Here is a 22,463-nt window from a genome sequence, read left to right on the forward strand (position 1 = left end):
TGCTAGATGTTCACACTCAAATTATGGGAGAATTGTGAGACTCCAGCTTCAAAGAGACTTTTTTATTTTACAACGAGCACACATGTACACATGCACCATGTATGGTGTGCATGCATGTGAACCACATGCCCTTCACATATATAGTCATACACACACATACACACACACACACACACAGAGAGAAAGAGAGAAAGAGAGAGAGAGAGAGAGAGAGAGAGAGAGAGAGAGAGAGAGAGAGAGAGGCATGCATATATATTCACATTTCAATTTTCCCAAATCTTTTCTTAGCTATAAGGGAATGATTTCAGAAAGAAAATATTGAACAGCATGAAACATATTACTGTCTTTCAGTTTAATTTTACTGTCTCATAAACTCCTGTGAAAGTTAAGGAAAGCTTTATTTTATTTAAACAAACATATGCCATATAGCCTCATTTTCCTAAATTATTTCTTTTTCCCCCTGTCTGGATGTGTGTTTTAAAAGGCATCTAAAATAAGGCCTACCAAATAATAGCATTGCTTATAACTGAGTGGACTCTGCTGTGGTTCCACTGGATTTTCTTTATTACTTGAATATGTGCTAAAGTTTATATTTTTCTTTACAAAACAAGGCTTAGTCACACAAGTTGAAAAATAGTACTGGAAAACATGAAGAAAGGGGAATAAACACAGTATACTATAATGAGTTTCCATTTGATGTGCTTAGAATGCCTGTTGGTTGAGTCAGAGAAAACAGTATAATGAAAATTTCATTTTGTAACTTAACTTCATTACAGGAAACAGAAGCTGAGACAGCCATTTTCATCACTTATGGGCATTTGTGTCTTGCTCTTATTCAATAATACAAATTAGAATGCGATAAGCCTTCCCTGTCTCCAGGAAAATTGTCATTTGGTGGATTCTCCTGGGTTCCCTTAGTTTAGAATTAAATGAATCCCCAAGTGTGATGTTGCATCTATTTCCCATTACATAAACAAGCCATTCCCTTGCATCTGTAAAAGATGTCCTGGAATTTCACCTCTGTGTGATGAGGTTCCAACAGTCTTCCCCGAGACCCTCCAGCTGGCCATATCAAACTGGATTCTGCTTAAGCATCAGCTGTACCATAAAATGGATTTCTTGGTGCTTATTTTTAACAAGGAGCCAATTTCTAAGAGCCACATGTAATCTAAAAATTCATTTCCTATCAAAATTTCAAGAAAAATCTATCCAGTATTTTATATGGAAACACAAAGGGCTCCAAATAGATAAAGCAATTTTAAGCAGAAAAAAAAAAGTTGGTGATATCATAAAGTCTGTCTTCAGATTATACTTCAGAGCCATACAGGCAAAAACAGCATGGCACTGGTGCAAAAACAAATATGGGCACCAAAGGAATACAACAAACGCTCCATAAATAAATTTACACAAACATAACCACCTAATATTTGACAAAGGTGTCAAACACAGACACTGGGGAAAAAAGACAGCCCATTCAACAAGTGGTACTGACAAATCTGGATTCCCACGTGAATAATAAAATAAGATCTATTTCTTTCATTTACCCCAAATCAATTCACAATGGGTCAAATTTAAAGCCTAAAATGCTGAAACTGCTTTAAGAGATCGACACAAGTAACACCTTCCTGAAAAGGATGCTGACTGTACATAGCCCAAGAAGGGATTACATGAAATTAAAAGTTTCTGTACAGCCAAGAAAACTTTCTGCAGAATGACTAGACAGCCTACCAAGTGGAAGCAGGTCTTAGACAGCTCTACTCCAAACAGGGAGTTAATACCTACAATATATAAAGAACTGAAATTAATTATTTGTCCCAAATTAATCAAGAAATAGCCAATCAATAAATGAGCTAATTAAATAAGTAGATAGTTCATGGAAGAAGAAACACAAATGACCAATCAATATTTTGTAAAGTGCTCAATGTCCTTCCCCATTGAGAAAATGCAAATTCAAACAACTTTGAGATTCCATCTGTTGCCTGTTAGATTGGCTATCAAGAAATCAAACAACAAATGCTGCCTTGGATGTGGGGAAAGAGGAACCCTTCATGCATCCATTTTGACTACCAAAACTGGAAGTTTCTCAACAAAATTTGAAAATAGAACTACCTGAATATCCAGATACACCACTGCTGGGTATGTAACGCAAAGAGCTGTATCCTACCCAAATGTATTTGTACATCCAAGTTATTGTTGCTCTAATCGCAATAAAAACCAACTAGAAAAATATGGTACCAATATTGGAAGGAATATTATCAGTTGTGGAGAAAAATGAAATAAAATTTTCAGAAAAAAATGAATGGATCTGGGGATTACATTAAGTGAGGTGTTGCAGATACAAAAAAAGAAAATATCACATGTTTAACCTAATATTCAGGTACTAGATTTTAATATCTGCCTGTGATATGAAACTGGGAAGGAGCTCACATACACAGAGAAAGAGATATTAAAGACGTAGATGGGGGTTACTGAGGACGGAAGGATACAAAGCAGTAGAGAGATGGGGGAAAGAGGGGAAGAGGGTCAGTAACAATACCTTATATTTAAGATTGTCATTCATAAAAAGCTAAAACTAACAATTTGCATGCTAAAAAGACAAAACTGGTATATGCTCACTTATATATGGATTTTAGATCTAGAGCAAAGAAGTAACAGCCTACAATCCATACAGCCAGAGAAGCTAGGAAACAAGGAGGACCCTAAGAAGAGACACAAATGGTCCCCCTGAGAAGGGGAAAGGGACAAGATCTCCTTAGCAAATTGGGAGCATGAGGGGAGGGGAAAGGGAGCTAGGAGAATGATGAGGGGAGAGGAGGAGGGGTGAGGAGGACATGAGGGAGCAACAAGATCTAGTCAGGGGAAGAACAGAGGAGAGCAAGAAAAGAGATACCATAATAGAGGGAGCCATTATAGGTTTAAAGAGAATTTTGGCACTAGGGAAATGTCCAGAGATCTACAAGGTTGACCCCAACTAACAATCCAAGCAATAGTTGAGAGGCTACCTTAATAGCCCTTCTCCAATAATGAGATTGATGACTACTTTATATGCCATCCTAGAGCCTTCATCCAGTAATTGATAGAAGCAGAAGCAGGCACCCACAGCTAAACACTGAGCTGAACTCTGGAATCCAGTTGCAGAGAGGGAGAAGTGAGGAGCAAAGGGGTCAAGACCAGGCTGTAGAAACCCACAGAAACATCTGACCTGAACAAGGGGTTACTCAAGAGCCCCAGACTGATAAGTAGTAAACCAGCATGGGACTGCTCCAGAACTCCTGAAGTAGGAAGTCAGTTTGGAGGTCTGGACGATCAATGGGGCCACTGGTAGTGGATCAGTATTTACCCCTAGTATACAAATAGACTTTAGGAGTCCTCTCCATATTGAGAGATAGTCTCTCAGCCTAGACACACTGGGGAGGGTCTAGTCCCTGCTCCAAATGTTATGACAGACTTTGAAGATTCCCCCATGGAAGGCCTCACCCTCCCTGGGAAGCGGAAAGGGGTTGGGATAGGGGCTCCTTGGGGAGGGGTGCAGGGTGGAGGGGAAGAAGAGGGAACTGGGGTTGACATGTAAAAGAAACTTGTTTCTAATTTAAAGAAAAGAAAAAAGAAAGAAATTTCCTTCTGTAAGAAATTATGAGATACTTGCCCCAAGAGTCTATGCTCAGAAGTGTATGGAAATTGCAGTTCCATATCTTTGACATGGTGAGATTTTAAAATAAGCCATTCTAATATGTTTGGATTCCATTTACATTTGGGGAATAGACTTTGATGAAGAAAAGGCCTTTCCAGTCTTTGGTGGTCAGAAAGGTTTCTCATTGGAGCAAAGTAAATAAAAGTTACTGTGGGTCCAGAACCTCCATGACAAAGATATAATAATTAGGGTCGGGGGAAGCAACAGCCCCAGGTCTCTCTAAGCCTCACTAATCCCAACTTCTGGACCATCTCCTGGTAGATGTAAGTATGTTGGATGCTTTACCTTCCCTGGCTCACTAAGTAGGTGATACACTTCATGACTCCATCCTGCTCTCTTCAGTATATTCCATGGCTTGCTTTCTCTACCTGGTGTCTACAAATTGTACTCCCTGTGGTTCTTGGCCTGATAAATCATGACTGACTCCCTCTTATTTTAGGAAGCTATAACACCTTTAATCCCAGCACTCAAGGGGAAGAGGCAGGCAGATCTCTGTGAGTTTGAAGCCAGCCTGGTCTACAAAGGTAGTTCCATGACAGCCATAGCTACACAGAGAAATTTTTGGTGTTTCCAAACACCAAAAAAAAAACAAAGTACTCAATTGCTCTAATGTTTAATAGTGTTGTAAGAGCTTTAAAAAGTCATATTGAGATACAACCAAACCAAACTTTGCTATTTCTATGCCAAATGACAATACAAATTGATATTTGCCAGCCACTCCTCTATCGTTATTATCCTATTTGCTCCCTTAGTTGTCTCTCATGGAAGCTTGGTAAATCTTTGGAGAGTCAAGAGTCCAGATTTGTTCCATTCAAATCGTTCATGGTTACTTTCTTACAGTTTTAATCTGGGTTAAAATAGCTGCTGTGAAGAAACCCAGCATCTGTGACAACTCACTCTTACCTATGTGCCAGTATTTCTCCATAATGGCAAACCCTAAGATCCTGATGTTGGCATGCCTACCAGCATGTGCTGTTATACCTACCTGAAATTGTAAGGTGCATTTTAAAGATAAATCTATACAAATTTAAGAAAAGCATTTCAACCAAGATTGCACCTTCTGGTTTATTCATACTGTCATGTTTAATAAAGTCAGATTCCATAAAAATCTGAATTATGACATATCAGTAAATTGGCATAAGATGACATTGAAGCTTTTTTTGAATGAACTTTTTATTATTATTATTTTTAAAGTAGTAACAAGCTTGCTTCACATGTCAACCCCAGCTCCCTCTCCCTCCTCTCCTCCCCCACCCCCTACCAACCTTCCCAAGCCCCTACTCCATCCTCTGTCTGCTCCCCAGGCAGGGCCTAGGCCCTCCGCTATGTGTCCAGACTGAGGGAACATCCCTCCATGCGGAATGGGCTCCAAAAGTCCATTTGTGTGCCAGGGATAAATACTGGTTTACCACCCGAGGCCCCATAGATTGCCGAGGCCTCCTCACTGACACCCACACTCAGGTGGTCTGGATCAGTCCCATGCTGGTCTCTCATCCATCAGTCTGGGGTCCCTGAGCTCCCCCTTGTTCAGGTCAGCTGTTTCTGTGGGCTTTACCAGCCGGGTTCTTGACCCCTTTTGCTCAACACACCTCCCCCTCTGCAACTGTGTTCCAGGAGTTCAGTTCAGTGTTTAGCTGTGGGTGTCTGCCTCTGCCTCCATCAACCATTGGATGAAGGCTCTAGGATGGCATATAAGGTAGTCATCAATCTCATTATCGAGGAAGGGTATTTAAAGTAGCCTCTCCACTATTGTTTAGATTGCCAGTTGCTGTCATGCTTGTAGATCTCTGGAAATCTCCCTAGTGCAAGATTTCTTTTTAAACCTACAAAGGCTCCCTCTATTATGATATCTCCCATCTTGCTCTCCTCCATTTTTTCCCCCGACTCAACCTTCCCACTCCCCATGTCCTCCTCTCCCCTCCTCCTCTCCCCCTCTCATTCTCTCATCTCTCTCTCCCCTCCCCCCATGCTCCCAACTTGCTCAGAAGATCCTGTAACATTCCCGTTCTCCGGGGTACCATGCATGTCCCTCCTAAGGTCCTCCCTGTTTCCCAGACACTCTGGTGGTAGGATTGTAGGCTGGCAATCACCTGCTCCGTGTCTAAAATCCATATATGAATGAGCACATACCATGTTTGTCTTTTTGTGACTGGGTTACCTCATTCAGGATGGTTTCTTCTAGTGCCATCCATTTGCCTGCAAATTTCAAGATTCCATTGTTTGTTTTTTTCTGCTGAATAGTACTCCATTTTGTAAATGTACCACATTTTCTCTATCCATTCTTCAGTTGAGGGGCATCTAGGTTGCTTCCAGGTTCCGTCTATTACAAATAATGCTGCTATGAACATTGTTGAACAGATGTCCTTGTTGTCTGAATGTGCTTCTTTTGGGTATATGCCTAAGAGTGGAATTGCTGGATCTTCCCATTTTCCTGAGGAATCACCACAGTGATTTCCAAAGTGGCTGTAGGAGTTGGCACTCCCACCAGCAGTGGAGGAGTGTTCCCCTTTCTCCACATCCTCTCCAGCATAAAGTGTCATTGTTGTTTTTGATTTTAGCCATTCTGACAGGAGTGAGATGGTATCTCAGAGTTGTTTTGATTTGCATTTCCCTGATGGCTAAGGATGTTGAGCACTTTCTTAAGTGTCTTTCAGCCATTTTAGATTCCTCTATTGAGAATTGTCTATTTAGTTCTGTACCTCACTTTCATCTGACAGAGGACTGATCTCCAAAATTTACAAAGAACTCAAGAAGCTAGTCCTCCAAATGCCATTGAAGCTTTTTATCTTTTGTTATTATAATGCCATCCCAAAACATCAGCTAATATGGATTTTTATTACTTATGTCTTACGGATTATTCTTAAATAGCAATTATTGATGGGCTCAAGCTCTGTGCTTTGTAGAATATTCTGAGAAAGATAACCACTGTCTTCATTTTATATGAGGAATTTGAGGTTCACTAAAAGGTCTAGAGCACAGTGAAAATAAGTGATAATGCAAGGACTCCTAGCCAGTTGAGCTGCTAGCAAGGCTCTACCCCTATTCTGAACCCCATCCCGTCTTCACAATTCTAGTATCTGTCCACACATCTCTTTAGGCAACACAGGCAGATCAGGTCTACCTGCCAGAAACCATTCTACTTAAACTATCTCGAACTGCTCTCTCCTCCTTATTTTTGAAATCAATTTCAAGCAAGTCACTAAGTTAGCTAAGTAGCACTCTTAGATTGTTGACCACACCTCTTCAGACTTCAGTGAATCATGTTCATTTTGTTTTAACTAATGCAGCCCATGGTTAGCTGATATATCTTTAAGAAGATCCTCATTGCTCCATAATTGTTCAGCCTTCTCCATTAAGTTTTTCTTATGAAGACAGATGGTCAGCACAGTCATAAAATCGAAATAATATAAGGAAATGAGAATGCTTCACCAGGACATCATCCACCCCAACACCAATAAATTGCTGAATAAAGTGTTCCTTTTCTCAATCATTGCCAAAGTCCATCACCTCTGTGAGTCAAATTCTTCTAAAATCCTATAGGCCAGCTGAAGCCAAAGACAAATAAAGAGACTGTCATTCGATTTTATTAGCAAGGAAATGTGTAAAAGTAAGTGCTCTAATGTCAGTGTGTGGCTTCCCTCAGGCAGATTCTTCTGTCATTCTCCAGTGGGCATGGGACATGGGAGAAGGCGGCTCATCCAAAGTGTACAGGGAGAAACAACTAGATCTTGCCAAAAGCTGAATGAGTCTACATTTTCATAAATATCCTTGAACTTTACTTTAGTCTCCCCACCTTTGGCGTTATTTTTGTTTTCTCTTCTAGCTTATGTTTAAGCTTTGTTTGGAAAACTCAGAGCAGCATGTGGTCTAAAGTTAAGTTTGCCTTTACAGGGAAAACTCCTAAATAATTGTGTTTGGTTTTTAATGAATTTTTAGGTTAGCATTCAATGTAATGGAATCTTCACATATGTCATTCACCCCCCTTCACTCCACTATCCTCCCCATGTCCCTTCTCCAACTGGCTCCCTTTCTTCTTCCAGGAGGTCCTTTAGTTTATCTGTTATGCATACTCTGTTGCCCAATCTCCCACCTCCCTTTAGATCCCCTGCTCCCCCTTCAGGACCCCTTTTATAGTTTCATAACCTACATATATATGTATGTATATATATATACAAGCATGCACATATCATTTAAAATATGCATATTAGAGAAATTACTTGATTTGTCTGAGTCTGATCTTTTTTGCTAAATATAATGGTCTCCAATGGCATCCATTTTCCTGCAAATGCTATGCTTTCATGGTACATAAAATTCATGTTCTTTGCCTGTTCATCTCTTAAACATCTAGACTGGTTCTGTTTCTTGCCTATAGTGACTACTGCAGCCATAAAAATGCATGAGTTAAGAGTCCCTCTAGTTCAAGTGGGTCATACAATAGCACTAATTTCAGTGTTTGGAGGGCCTTCCATTACTTTCCTCGCACCCTTTCCAGCTCTTTTTCATTACATTTGATGAGAGCAAGTGATGGAATCTCAAATGTGTTTTAATTTGCATTTATCTAATGGCTAAGGTCATTGAATACTTTTCCAATGGGTATTTATGGCCCATTTGTATTTCATATTTGAGAACTGTTTATTCAGTTCCTGAACCCATTTATTAATTGGAAGATTTTTTGAAGCATTTAATTTTACAGTTTTTTAGGTAGCCTGGGTATGGATTTCTTATCTGCTGCATAGTTGGGAATGGGTATTTTTCCATTCTGTAGGCTCTCTCTTGACTTTGGTCATTGTTAATTTTACTGTGTAGGAGCATCATGGTTTTAATGAACCACACATGTCAATTCTTAGAGTCATCCCTGTGCTGTTAAACAATTCAGTTAAGAAAATGATTGCCTATGCCTGCATCTCAAAATATTTACTCATGTTTTTCAAAGTTTCCAATCTTATATTACAGTGTTAGGTATGTTTTGAATGTATGTACACAGGAGAAGAGATGTGGATTTCATTTTTCCTTTCTTCATGTCATCATCCAATTTCAAGACTATTTGTTAAGGATGTCTTTTCTACAGTTTGCATTTTCTACCACTTTTCAAAAAAAAATAGGAAGCTATTACTGTTGACTTCTTTGTAGTAGTTCTCTGTTTTAGTGATCTCCATGACTGTGTGCCAGCACCTTGCTGTTGGTGATGCTACAGCCCTGTTAATAGAATTTGAGAAGCAAGCAGCTTTGCTCTTTCTTGTAAGGATGCTTTAGCTCCTTCAGAGCCTTATTCTGCTTATGCTTCCATAAGCATTTTAAAAAATTGCTTTTCTAGTTCCGTGGACACTGTCACTGGAATATTTATTGAATTGTTTCTGTACATTGCTTGTGTTTGGCATTTGAATTAATTACCATTTTCATATTAATTCTGCTAATCCTTGAGCATAGATGGTCTTTCCAATTCTCCCAATGTCTTCAGTTTCTTTAAGGACATATTTTTCATTGTAATGGTCTTTCACATCCTTGGATGTGTTTATTCCTATATTGTTTGCTTTTCATTATTGTGATTTTCCCAGGAAGTTTTCTCAATGAATTCATTATAGGTATTACATATAGAAAAAACTACTGATTATAAATGTTTATATTCATAACTTCTTGACTTAATTTTGATAGATCACTTTCGCCACTTTTTCTATTTTTTCTAGATGTTTATTTTTTGGACTATAAATTTTTGAAGTATTCCCTAACAATTATTTCCTTGGAATCTTATTAATTACCCATTTTTCACCTCTAATGTCATTAATTTGGGTCTTCCTTTCTTTTGGTTAGCTTTCCTGGGGTCAGGGTGTCAATCTTAATTTTCTTTCAAAATCAAGTCTCCATTTGACTGGTTCTGTGCATTGCTCTTTAGTCTCCATTTCACTAATTTCTGTCCCAATCTTTGTTATTTCTTGCCATTTGCTGCCTTTGGAATTGGACTGTTCCTGTTTCTCAGGGATTGTAAGCACTCACAGCTATAAATATTCTTCTCAGATGTATCCCCAAGATTCTGGGGAGTTGTTCTTTCCCTTCATTTCAAATCTAGGAACTCTTTGGTTTCCTCTATGGTTACTTTCAGAAACATTCAGAAGTATACTGTTCAACCTCCATATATTTGTGTAGTTTTGTTGTACTATGATCTGATAAGATTCACTATCTTGATTGTTTTCCTTACAAATATTTGAACCAAAGTCCCGTGATGTATGAGATTGTTTCTATTATTGCTGTTTTGAAAGAGATGTTATTCCCTCCCTGAACTTTTATCATTTTTTCTCAGAAAATTTAAGGTGGTCCACTGACTCCTCCTCCAACTCCTACACACACACACACACACACACACACACACACACACACACACACACACACACACACACACGACAGATTTCTCAGTCACATGCTGATCATCAGTCTGCTGGATACTCGCTACTCTTTCCAGGGAATTCTTTCTTTAACATTCCTGAACTACCATCTCCACCTCTTAAGCTAGATAGTGCTAGGCTCAGTGTAAGTACTTCTCTTTTCATGGCTTAGAAACTCTCTCCATACAGTAAGCTAAAGCAAGTGACTCATTTCCTGTCTCTCTCAGTAATCACTTGTCTTCATTTTCTGATGACTGATATCATGAAAACTACTAGTTTATATATTTTCCCCAATTTTAGTTGTCTCGGGTAGGGAAGAAAATCATGTCTTTTAATGCTAAATACTGAATATTTATTACCACATCCCATAATTTGTTAAAATATTAACCCACTAAGTGATAGTATCAGGAGATAGGGCCTTTGGGCAGAGATGAGGCCATTCATAAAGTGTGTTTATAAAAGAGAGAACAGTGAACTGTTGCCCAGCCCTTCCATCAATGAGACATGAGTATGAACCAGTAAGTAACCCTCAGCAGAAACCACACTGATAACACCCCAGTTTGCTAGAGCCTTAATATTGCACTTCTAGCCCCCAGAACTATGAAAAATAAATATAGCTGTTTATCAGTCACTTAATCTATGGTATATTTAGTTATAGAAACCCCCAAAGATCTAAGATATCTGCTGTGGATGGAAGTTTTTGTCCCACCTGGTCCTGCAGTCCGTTAGTCCCAAATAAATATACAGAGGCTTATATTAATTATAAACTGTTTGGCTGATGGCTCAGGCTTCTTATTGGCCAGATCCTCTTAATTATTAACTCACTTCTATTAATATGTGTATCTCCACATGATCTTAGCTTACTGGTGATGCCCCGACCTTTGGCTTCCTTGGCAGCCACGTGGCCTCTCCTTCTCAACTCCTCCCTGCCTTCCTCCTCCTAGCATTCTCCTAATCTGGTAGACCCACCTATACTTCCTGCCTGGCCAATAAATGGTCAACCAGCATTTATTCATCAAACAATAAGATACATATATTCACAGAGTGGAAATAAACATTTCTCATTCTAAAAACTACCAATCACTTGGTTCAGGAATAAGTTGTCACATTTTAATGACATAAAATATTATAAATTTATTCTTCCAGAGTTCTAGAAGCCAGAAGCCCAAAATTAGCACCACTGGACCCAATGTCGCAGTTGTACTTCTGCAGGTAATCTGGAAGAGAAGCCATTACTCACCTCTTCCAGCCTGTGTTGTCACCTGGTATTCCTTGAATTATGACTCTATAACTCTACATTCAAAAACAGCATCTTCAGTCTCTCTGTTTCTGTTATTGTATTGCCACAGCAGCTTGCTCCGGCCTCCCCTCTACTCCCTAGGCCTTGTGATCTCCCCAAAAAGAATTCAGACAAGATGTACATTTAGAAGATAGGCAGAATTTACTAGAGAATAAAATGGAGTACCCTCAATAGATATGGATAGGAGTGGATGATGGCCAAGAGGCTGTTGCCCCATTTACATTTTAAGTAGACTTTATACTATTTCTAAAGTCCACACACTAGGGTTTTCCTGTCCAGGTGATTGACTGTCACAAGGAGGGTAATGTTATATATTCTTCTGGCCCTCTGCTAGATAGTAATCCTACAAGCTTCCGGGTTTCAGGAAACAGGTATGAATTAATGACCTCTGTGCAGTTCATGATTTGACTCATGTCTCCTCCTTGGACTAGTAATGTGACTCAGTTCACATTCTTCTGAGCAGTAATTGGAGTATTGATTTTCATTCCTTGGTTTTACAAGCTCTTGAATATGAGGAAGGGGGTCTAACCCTAATGTCCTTCAAGCCTACATTACTCCAGTCTTCAATGCCAATATCATTAAATCTTTCTCTGTATTATCGAAACCCCCTTCCTCCCTCCCTCTCTCTCTCTTTTGACTATCTTATCAACTATGCATGTGTAACATTTAGAACTCACCACATAATCCATGATGATCTCTCTCCCTGAAGATCCCACTCATATTTACAAGGACACATTTTCCCCATATCCCATAATATTTGCAGTCCCAGGGTTTAGGATTTAAAAATTCAGGGTAGTGGCAGAGTATTCAGTCAACCATAGATTTTCCATAAAAGTTTAGACAAATTAGCAATGTTCAACCTGGCGGTAGTGATGCATACCTTTAAACCCAGGACTCAGGAGGCAGAGCAGGCAGATCTGTGGGAGTTCAAGGACAACCTGGTCTATAGTGAGTTCCAGAACAGCCAGAGCTACAAAGAGAAATCCTGTCTCAAAAACAAGTGTTCTGGAAGGGTCAAGAAATGAATGGCAGCTAGTGACACATTCATCAAACACATCGATATTGTGTATCCTCATATTGCCAACATATGTCACAGGATTAAAAAGATGAATTTCCTTAAATATACAGATGTATCTCATCTTCTGTGAGCTATTCTGAATTATGTTCCCAATGTGAAGCCACACAGCTCCAGTCAAAGAAAATGTCATTCATAAGAAATATAGTAGTAACCTTATAAAGTTTGGGGCTCTGGGAACCAGTTCAGATAGTTATCAATTAATGGTATTTTGAGTAATTCAGAATGTCACATTTGCTCATATGGATAGAGATATGACTCAAATCCCATTTCTCAGAAGATTTGAGGGGAGACATCAGAGTTTGCAGCATGTGACAAAATGCCAACTACAAAAATTCCTCAATCTATGCCCCTTTCCTTTAATTCTGCTCTAGTCTCTAACCACTTCATCACTTTGTTTTCTGTATCCTCCAAAACCTGCCTACCGGACATGCTGAAAAAAGTATCCCCCTCCCCTCCTGAAAAGACTCCTTACAGATGACAACATTTCAAAACAATGAATATTATTTCTGTTCCTTTAAAGAATAATCTTATATTTTTATCATAATGACTAGTAAATATTTTTGCAAAATGTTTTCCCTATTTAGGCTTTATGAGAATCACCATGTTTTAAACAAAGGGTGTTGAAAAGTGCATTTTCTTGATATCTCATTTCAAATTCTATACTGAAACATTCTCCAAATAAGCCTAGCAGTTCTGTAGAAATAACAGAATCTTGGAATCACTCCCCAGGTTCAATTCTACATGTTTTTATTGGGGTTAAAAAAGATTAATAGGTGAAATAAACTGTTTAGTAGCCAGTAATCTGGAAGCAAATGTTCTGCCCTCCTCAATCGTGTGTTTCATTCCACTTGGCTCTCTGACACATATACTTTTTCTAAGAATTAAATTAGCTGAAATACCAATATTGTACCAGACACTGGGGAGGATATAAAAACCATCAGGACCAACATTGAAAGGAGAGAACAGGCAGTGTAGGTTCATCCAATGCTGACAAGCTCTAAAATTGTGGGTGTCAAATGACTACACCAAGGATCATCTCCCTTGTCTCAGGACCAACTGCTTTCCACAGAGCTTACCAGGTTCTTGTGAGCCAGGCAAATTAAGAATCCAGCATAGGATTTTTCCACCATAATCTAAAACAGTGGTTCTCAACTCTTTAATACAGTTCTTCATGTGACCCCTAACTATAGAATTGTTTCAGTGCTACTTCATAACTGTAATTCTGCTACTGTTATGAATTGTAATGCAAATATTTTATATGCAAGATATCTGTTATGTGACCTGTGTGCAAGGGTCATTTGACTCTCAAAGGGGTCTCAACCCACAGGTTGAGATCCCGCTGCTCTAAAGCATCTCTAAGATGACAGCACCATAGGTCATTTGTTGGCTCTAAAACCTATAAGTGGATTGTAAGTAGTTCTTCATTCTTACAAAGAGAACAAAGATTAAAGAGGGAGAGAAAGTCCAAGACCAGTGGAGCAAGAGGAAGTGCTAATAGATATCAAAATGATATAGCAGGCCCCCATAATGCATGTAAGAGTTTATAATACACTCATATGCTTCAGTTCTGCATTAAAAATTAAGCAGGCCAGCTGCTATCTAGTTCTCGCTCTACATCAAAGCATCAAGAGCCATCAAAGATGGAAAGAAATATATCAACCTATTTCCAAAGTTGTAGTAGACTGGAAATAAAGAAAAGACAGAGGTGTTACTGAAATTGTTAGAGTCAGGGCCTGAGGCCTGCTGTCAAGCAATGCTGGGCCACCCATCCTCAACAGAGTGCTGCGAACAGGTAAGAAATAAAGAGCAACAGGCCGGGGCCATATTGGGAAGAAGAACAGAGTGGTTCAACACCAATACCCTCTTCACCCCAAGTCCTAGGTTTCCAGGAGACAAACTCTCCCAGACAAGCACAAAGCTACCAACATTTTTTCCTTTCCCATATGAGTCCTGTAGAGAGTATAATCCTTTAGGGGTACATTCTCTCAATAGTCTGAAAAGGGTCACTGTGGAATGTCTTCATTCCTGCCAGAACAGTTACAGAGCCAAATCTTGGCCCTGAGTTGGTGGCATAGCACAGAAGGGATAACAATATCCACTTGTCCACTGCTTTTTCACGTTTTTCAATTTGTTTATTATTTTATGTGTATGAGTATTTCACTGGTATGCATGCATGTGTAAATGAATGCATAGCTTCAAAGGAGCTCAGAAGAGAGTGGTGGATCCTCTGAAACTGGTGGATCCTCTGAGACTGAGATTATAGGTGATTGCAAGCTACCAGGTGGAAGCTAGGAATTGAACCCAGTCCTCTGCAAGAGCTCCTAAACCCTGAGCAAACTCTCCCAGCCCACTCCACACCCACTGCTTTTTGATTTGGCCTTCTCTGAGGACCTCAGCTTCCTGCCTCTACAACTGGGAAGTCAAAAGAACACTGAAGAGCTGTAGTGAAAATGCAACGCAGGATTCCTAGTGTGCTCCATTCTGTTGGTTCTATGCAATAGACAGCATCTGAGATTTAAAAAAAAAAAAAAAAAACCTAATGAAGACAATTATAAGACAATTACGAAATTACAAGGCACAGAGTCATCGCCTATTCCAAGCAGTGGCTGCCTTTTCCTTAATTTCCTTTAAAGTATGCTAAGCCTGTGGTCTAACAAGGAAGACCTTTTCAAATTGTGCCTCAGCATTCTGCAGTCTCGGGTCTGCACACAAGGTACAAGCCTGAAGACAGAGAGAATGAGGTCATCGTGGTGGGGGATGGGGTGTAATTTCTGACAGTCTCACAAAGGAAATGCCTTTGGCTTCTCATTCAAGCGTGGCAGAAGCGGTTCTCTAAACGGGGATGTGGCACTCCTGGAGCCTGATGGCTTTCACGTGCAGATGGTTATGAAGAGGCTATTTTTATTCTTACAGAGAAAATCTGATGCCTCGTGACCGAGGAGGCCTTCGGGAGCAGAAGGGCTGCCTGCAAGACCCTGCTATTTGCTTGCCTGCGGTGAAGGACATTGGCGAACAAAAAAAAAAGGTATTTTCCCTTCTGCGGTACAGAGACCATCTGTTATCCTGCCACAGTGCCGCGCAGGGGAAACCCTTTGCAAATAAAGCCTTTCTGCCAGAGTTCCCTGGAAACACTCCCTAGACGATCCCGCCCACGCACGAGCTACATACTTCATCCCAGCCTGCCTTTTTGTATTCTTCCTTTTTATTGTTCTGTAGAGAGAGGGAAAGCGAACATTGCCTGTAATTTAAAACTAGCAGCAGGGCCTGCCTTCAAAGCTGTCAGAATTTTATTATTATCGTTACTATTATCCTGACTATTTTAGTGGTACAACAGCACTACTGGCTTCAGTCTCTCTCTCTCTCTCTCTCTCTCTCTCTCTCTCTCTCTCTCTGTGTGTGTGTGTGTGTGTGTGTGTGTGTTGTGTTGTCTGTCTCTGTCTCTGTCTCTCTCCTCCCTCCCTCTCTCTCCGTCTCTCTCTCTGTCTCTCTCTGTCTCTCTCTCTCTCTCTCTCTCTCTCTCTTCTCTCTCTCTCTCTCTCACACACACACACACACACACACACACACACACACACGATGGTGTCTTGCTCATGAGAAGCAGAATGAGGTGCTACATCAAACTGTTATCAGGTGGGCCCCTAAAGATCCTTTCAGAACATGACCTGAGTGGAAATAGACGACCCCTTCCCGCCCCCGAAATGGCCATAGCCACCTGGTCCCAGATAACCATGTTTCACCGAGGCAGAACCAAAGAGACAGATCTGAAGGATTCACCTCCCTGAAACTTCAGTGTGGAGGAAGAAGAAAGTGAGCCCAACTTGTTGGGTTACATAGAAAGTCCCATGAGGAGAAATACAGGGGTCTTGGTTCTCCAGCTGGACCATCCAAGACCATCCCAGGAAGCAGAGGACAGATCCCCTAGTCTTGCATTTGAATGTTTCCACGCCCCTATTCACCACATTTCTCTACCCCTAGATTTGGGATGTAGAATCTATTTTTCTTCTGTAGGCTTCTTTCTCTGCCTGAGTTAGTTCATGTGTTCCCTGACTTTGTTTGAATCTTTTGGAATCCCAGAGAGTTTTCAGAATTAAATACACCTGGAATCTGCCTGCAAGGATCATCTTTGGAGGGACCCTTCAGCTAAAGACTATGCGTGACACTTGCCTGCAAAAGTAACACTGTTTCATCAAGTAAAGTGGTGAAGGTAACCTTGGGGGTGTGAGCGTGACACTGGCAGCTCTTCCCCTGACCTTAAGAAGATTTCAGCTTGTGTCCTGAGTCACAGTGTTGAATGGCATTGTCTCCTCCTTTGCCTTGTTGTAAACCTTATTACGATCAGACAGGTGAACGCCCTGGCTTTTGCTTTGCAAGAGGGAAATAAAATGGGCTAGCAGCGCCACCATTTGCAGCCTGGGAGAACTGCAGGAGAAATAACGAAGCTGTCGATTTCCACTGTCTGAATGGCAAACGGAAATGTCATCACACTTTATAGCTGTCACACAAAGCAGGAAGCAGAGCTTTCCTCAACGTGCATTGAGTCCAATATGTGCAAGCATGCCATGTAGATATGTAGGTAATAAAGCTAAAGAGACTTTCTTAGCCTTTTGGTTTTCAGCTTTGTGTGTGGCTACCCAGTTTAGGACACATCAACAGTAGACCACATATACAGTGCTGGAGCCAAAGCTTCTTTCATCCCTTGATGATGTAGCTATCCTAGTTTGAGTAGCCATCTTCTATAATGTCCACACAATAATGAAATTGCCTAATGATGTGTTTCTCAAACCACAATCCTGTTACTGATAGGTGACTCTAGTAACATGACTGCGTGTAGATGTAACCTTTAATGCCACTGAAAGGAAGTTCCCTGATGAAAAGAACCCAATTCCTCCTGGAATTCATTTACAAAAATCCCATTTCAGTTGCACTTCTACAAAAAAATGATGGATTGTTGTATGAATAACCAAACTGATTCCCAGTTTGTCTTTGGTATATGGCATACTAGCTTTTCAAAACTAAAAAGATACTAATTTCTCAAGACTAAAAACCTCCGTGAGTTGAGAGTCTGTCACAATGTGGACCAGACAAAGAACATCCTGTGACAGACACATAAAAACAAGTCAAGGGTATCTCCCCCAAATCTGTGGAGAAGCCTAATTGGCCACAGGTTTCCTAGGAAACAAAACCATCAACAAAAGAGCAAGTGATGTATGGGGGATAAATGTCCCTTCTGAAATACATTATGAGTTGGAGGAAATGCCAGTAAAGCATTTGCAAGACCTTAAAAATACATCGCCTTGCTCAAAGAAATACCTACCCTGATAAAATTAAAAGAATGTCACATATTCTCCCACGTTGCTTACTCTGGCATAAAAAGAGATAGTATTTTCCAAATTTTGATGAGCCTCATTCAAATTCCCATCATTCAAATTACCCATATGTTCCAAGTAAGGAATTACACAATCATAGATTTGAGCACAGGAAGAGATTTGCAAATCACCTAGTACAACCCACTCACTTTCAAAGTGAAGAACAGATACCAGGGTAGAGAAGATACTCAACACAAACCATCAGCATGGCTAACGTTGGGCCAGAAAGTGCAACCCAGGACCCCTGACACTTCATAGAGCACTCAAAATGGTTTTGTTTGGGGCTGGGTCTGAAAATGTCTTGCCTGATACTGATACCTGTTCTTCTGTGTCTTCTGTGATATTGCTCAACAATTCCTGTTACATAAGTATTGTTATTGAGTCTTTGTCTAGTGTTGGTAAACTTTGTTACTGTAACAAACACTGGAGGCTATCAATTTATATAAAAAGAAACAGTTGGTACAAAGGTCTCTGCCCATTGCCTTGGGCCTCTAGTAGAGGTGATGGTTAACAATGGTAGACAGTATACACAGGAGAAAACTGCTCAGCTTGTAGCCAGGAGGCAAAAGACAGGGAAGGAGAAGAGAGAATAAGGTTCTATATTTTCCTTCCTTGATGATGTAAAAGCTTCCCACAAGGCCCTCTGTCCTACTGTCCCCAGAATTTCCTAAGAGAACTACAAGGGGACAAAGCCTTCATTCAGCACATGAACCCTGAAATGTACTTAATAAACCAGGATCTGGGGCCTGGTAAGATATTGAGGTCTTAATGATGGAAGAATAAAAACACAACTTACTCTGTGAGAAACAAAATTACTGTCATAGAGATGAGCAGAAGGAACATGTATAGGGTGGAAAAATCAAATGTTTATGTTTTTTTTACAAGAATACAATTCTAATGATGAATTATATAACAAACAGACTGTTAAATTATAAAAATTCTTTTAAAATATACCAACTTAATTATAATCATTTCCTTTCTGTGTTGACATATTTCAAATACTGTGTAATGAGACATATTCAAAACATGATACTGTTTAGATTTTAACATGTCCAACTAAAATCATCTAGCCCTGTGCTTGAAAGGGATGCTGAGTGGACATTTCCTAAGTATTAGTTGTGTCTGAGGCCATGTCTCCCTTCCTTCCAATAACTACTCCCACTACAGGAGCACATACAAAATATAGTTCTTGGCCCCCATAGTAGTCACTCAGTTAACAAGTTTGGGGTGGATGAGTGAAAACATTGCTGTAGAAAAGAAAGACTAGGGGATGTGAGATGGTCATGGATAAGATTCAAAAGTCAAAAAGAATAGTCAGATAAGAAGTAAAATTTCAGGGGCAAGTCAGTTTTTGACAGGTCAGCCATTTCTATGACATTTTGACAATTGTTTCTCAGCTTCTACACTTCTATTAGTTTTCAATAAATATAAAATCCATAAAATTATAGTAGATTCAGCATTTTTTCTAAGCATACCTGCAGAAAATAACCACAAAGAAAATAAATCCCTTCTCACACATGAAGTAACCTCTGTGGTGATATTTCATTTATGCTCTAACAAATAAAGATTGCCTGAAGATCAGAGGATGGAGCTAGCCACTAGTTAACCATAGAGGTCTGGAGGTCTGTACAGATAGACAGGAAGTGATATGACCAGTCAGAGAAATGAATACAAGTTGGGAAGAGACAGGAGTTCAGTCTGGAAATTTTGTAAAGGTAAGAACTCTAGTGACTGGCTGCTCTGCTTGACTGATCTTTCAGCTTTCACCTCAAATACCTGACTCTGGGTTTTTATTATTAAGACCAATTAGAACTTCATGCTACAAACCTCTCAACCTGAGGGTCAGGAAACAGAAAATGATTTTCAATGGGAATATTCTAGAGTCACTGGACTAAATTGTTCTATCTGATTAACTCCGAGCTTCCTGTACAGAGGGCTTAAATCAGGTGCCACAAAATCTTGCTTGTAAAGAATGAAACTTATACACATGCATTAGGCCAGTGAAAATCAGCTTCCTGTTAGGATTTTCCACTTCACAAAGTTGGACAAGAGCATTGGCGACCCACAGCTGTTCACTTATTCATCAGCTACTTGGAGCTCTAAGCAATTTACCACACGGATGTGAAAGTCAGGTGCCATGTTCTAATAGCTGAGAACTTCAGTTGTGAAGAGAGAAGTCTGCACTTAGGCCCTCCATGCCTGCCTACTTTAAAAACACACACACTATCTGAATAGCACTTGCTGTGTCTTCCCCAGCTCTGAGAACCTAAATGATCCCATCCTGAGAGTCTGCTCAGTGAAGTCCCGGGGCCACACTCTAGGTCTAAAGTACTGACATTCATCTATGTCAGCTGTTCCTCAAAAAGTCACACAACTTTCCTGTAGCCACTTGGAGCTCACTACAACTTCCACTGAAACCACTCTAAGATAATCACTACTACTGTTAGTGAACAATTCAAATTTCGGTGCCTAACACTAAAGCTAATGACAATTAATTATCTCATCCCAAATCTGGTTCTTAAGGGAGTCCTTTTCCACAATCTTTCTACATTTCAACCATTGTAAGCCTGTCCAACCTGTATCTCATCCTGCGAAATGGATGTAATATTTAAATTTTCCTTTCATAACAATAAGCCCTGCTTAAGGAGTGTTCTACTCCAAGCTCTCAAATATTTCTCTACTTCCAGCAAAATCTCTCACACTTATTTCTGGGAGACCCCAGAAAGTCTTCTCCCACAACTCAAGATGAGATTTTGTTAACTGCTGTGCAAACCCTAGCTCATCTTTGATCTCTAATACTGTGGCTACCAGGTTATACACCCTGAATTGTGCAAAAACAAATGGTGTCTACAAGATGACTCCACCTCTCCCCACTAGGTGCAAAAGTGTGCAGAATTACTTGGTGACCTTTGGCTATGGATTTCCCTGTCATTACCTCTCTCTCATCAAGGGTACAGATATATATCCACAGGGCTGGGAAAGAAATATAGTGACAGACAGACTCTAAACAGCATCCAAATTTCTCCTCCCCAGAGTATTTTCCCAGAAGTCATCTCAACTTGCCATGCAAAGTGCCCAGCAGGGTTTCATGACGTCTCAGACTCGGAGCTATGCCATTCCTTTGTGTAAAACAGGCACCCAGCTACCACAAGATTTTAATCAGAATCAAAGATAGATAAATAGAATTTGGTTCCAACCACTTCTCTAACCACAAAGGAAAACCGAGTACCCAAGTTTTAGAAGTTTTCATCCCATATGCCAATATAAAAATGTCAACCTTTGTCAGTTTACAGAGTGGGGGAACCAACAAAATGATTATGAGCAAAGAGAAAGGCTCATAAGCAAAGAATTACACTAAAGCAGCCAACTGAGGGTATGCCTAACAGATGGGGACCAGTTTCAAAAAACTCTGTTGAATATGCAATAGGATTTAATGTTGATGAGAAATCGGATAGCTACTTAAGTCTGAAGATATAAGTAAATGTCAAATAATATTAATTGAATTCTAAAAACACTATTGAGGGAAAGAAGGAATATATTCTCTGTGAAATCATACAATATGTAGAGAGCAATGAGATCAGGAGTAAGGATGTATTTGAGGACCCCAGCTAAGCTATAAGTGTCATAAAAAAGGCATTGTTATATAATTGTAAGTTTAGGCAGCAGTACTTTGAGAATTAATAATAACTTTCTAAACTCAGATTTAATAAAGTAAAAAATAATAAAATGTTTTGTTTTTTTTTTAATGAAGTCTAAATGGCTTGGACTTATGTAGTTGAAATTTTCTTTGGGCCCCCAATCAGCTCCCAAATAAAGACACTGAGATGTATTATTAATTATGAATGCTTGGCCTTAGCTTTGGCTTGTTCCACGTACTCTTTTTAACTTAATTTCAACTGTTTCTAGTCATCTATGTTTTGCCTCGAGGCTTTTTACCTTTCTTTCATTCTATATGTCCTACTTTCCTGCTTTCTACATGTCCTGCTTCATGGCTGGTCCCTGGCATCTCCCTGGTGTCTCTTTTCTCCCCCACCCCTGATCTGAATTCCTCCTCCTACTTACTCTGTCTTCCCAGAAGTCCTGCCTATACTTTCTCCCTCGCTGTTCACCATTCTTCTTTTTATTAGAACTATTAACTACCTTAAGCAGACAAGGTAAAACAGCAACCCATCTTCACATAGTTAAACAAATATTCCCCAAAATAAACAAATGCAACACATCTTTGCATAGTTAAACAAATATTCTGCAATACACTTGTTTTCAGTTATCTGAACCTAGTCTCTCCTAAGACTACAAAAGGTAGGACACACGGGTTTACTTTCTCATACTGGCTAGCCTAGCATAGTCTCATGGGCTCTCTCTCTTTCTTCTCTCTCTCTAAACATTATTTAAAACTATAAAGAGAAAACAAACTGCATTCCTGTCAAAACCTGCTAGAGTCAGTTGCCATTATCCCTATTTTTACAAATTTCTGTTTCTTTTTGCCAATTTCCTTCTTGTTAGTCCTTGATTCCAACCATAGACCTTTAAAGCATCATTCCTCCGAGGTCAAAGAACATCTTTGAGTCCTCACAAATTGTACTCAATTCTTGATGAGCCATCCCAGATTTTTCCAACAGTCACAAGTCATAATCACTATAATCTTTCAAGA

Source organism: Cricetulus griseus, chromosome 2 (assembly GCF_003668045.3).
Source record: "Cricetulus griseus strain 17A/GY chromosome 2, alternate assembly CriGri-PICRH-1.0, whole genome shotgun sequence".
In the NCBI taxonomy this organism is placed as follows: Eukaryota; Metazoa; Chordata; class Mammalia; order Rodentia; family Cricetidae; genus Cricetulus; species Cricetulus griseus.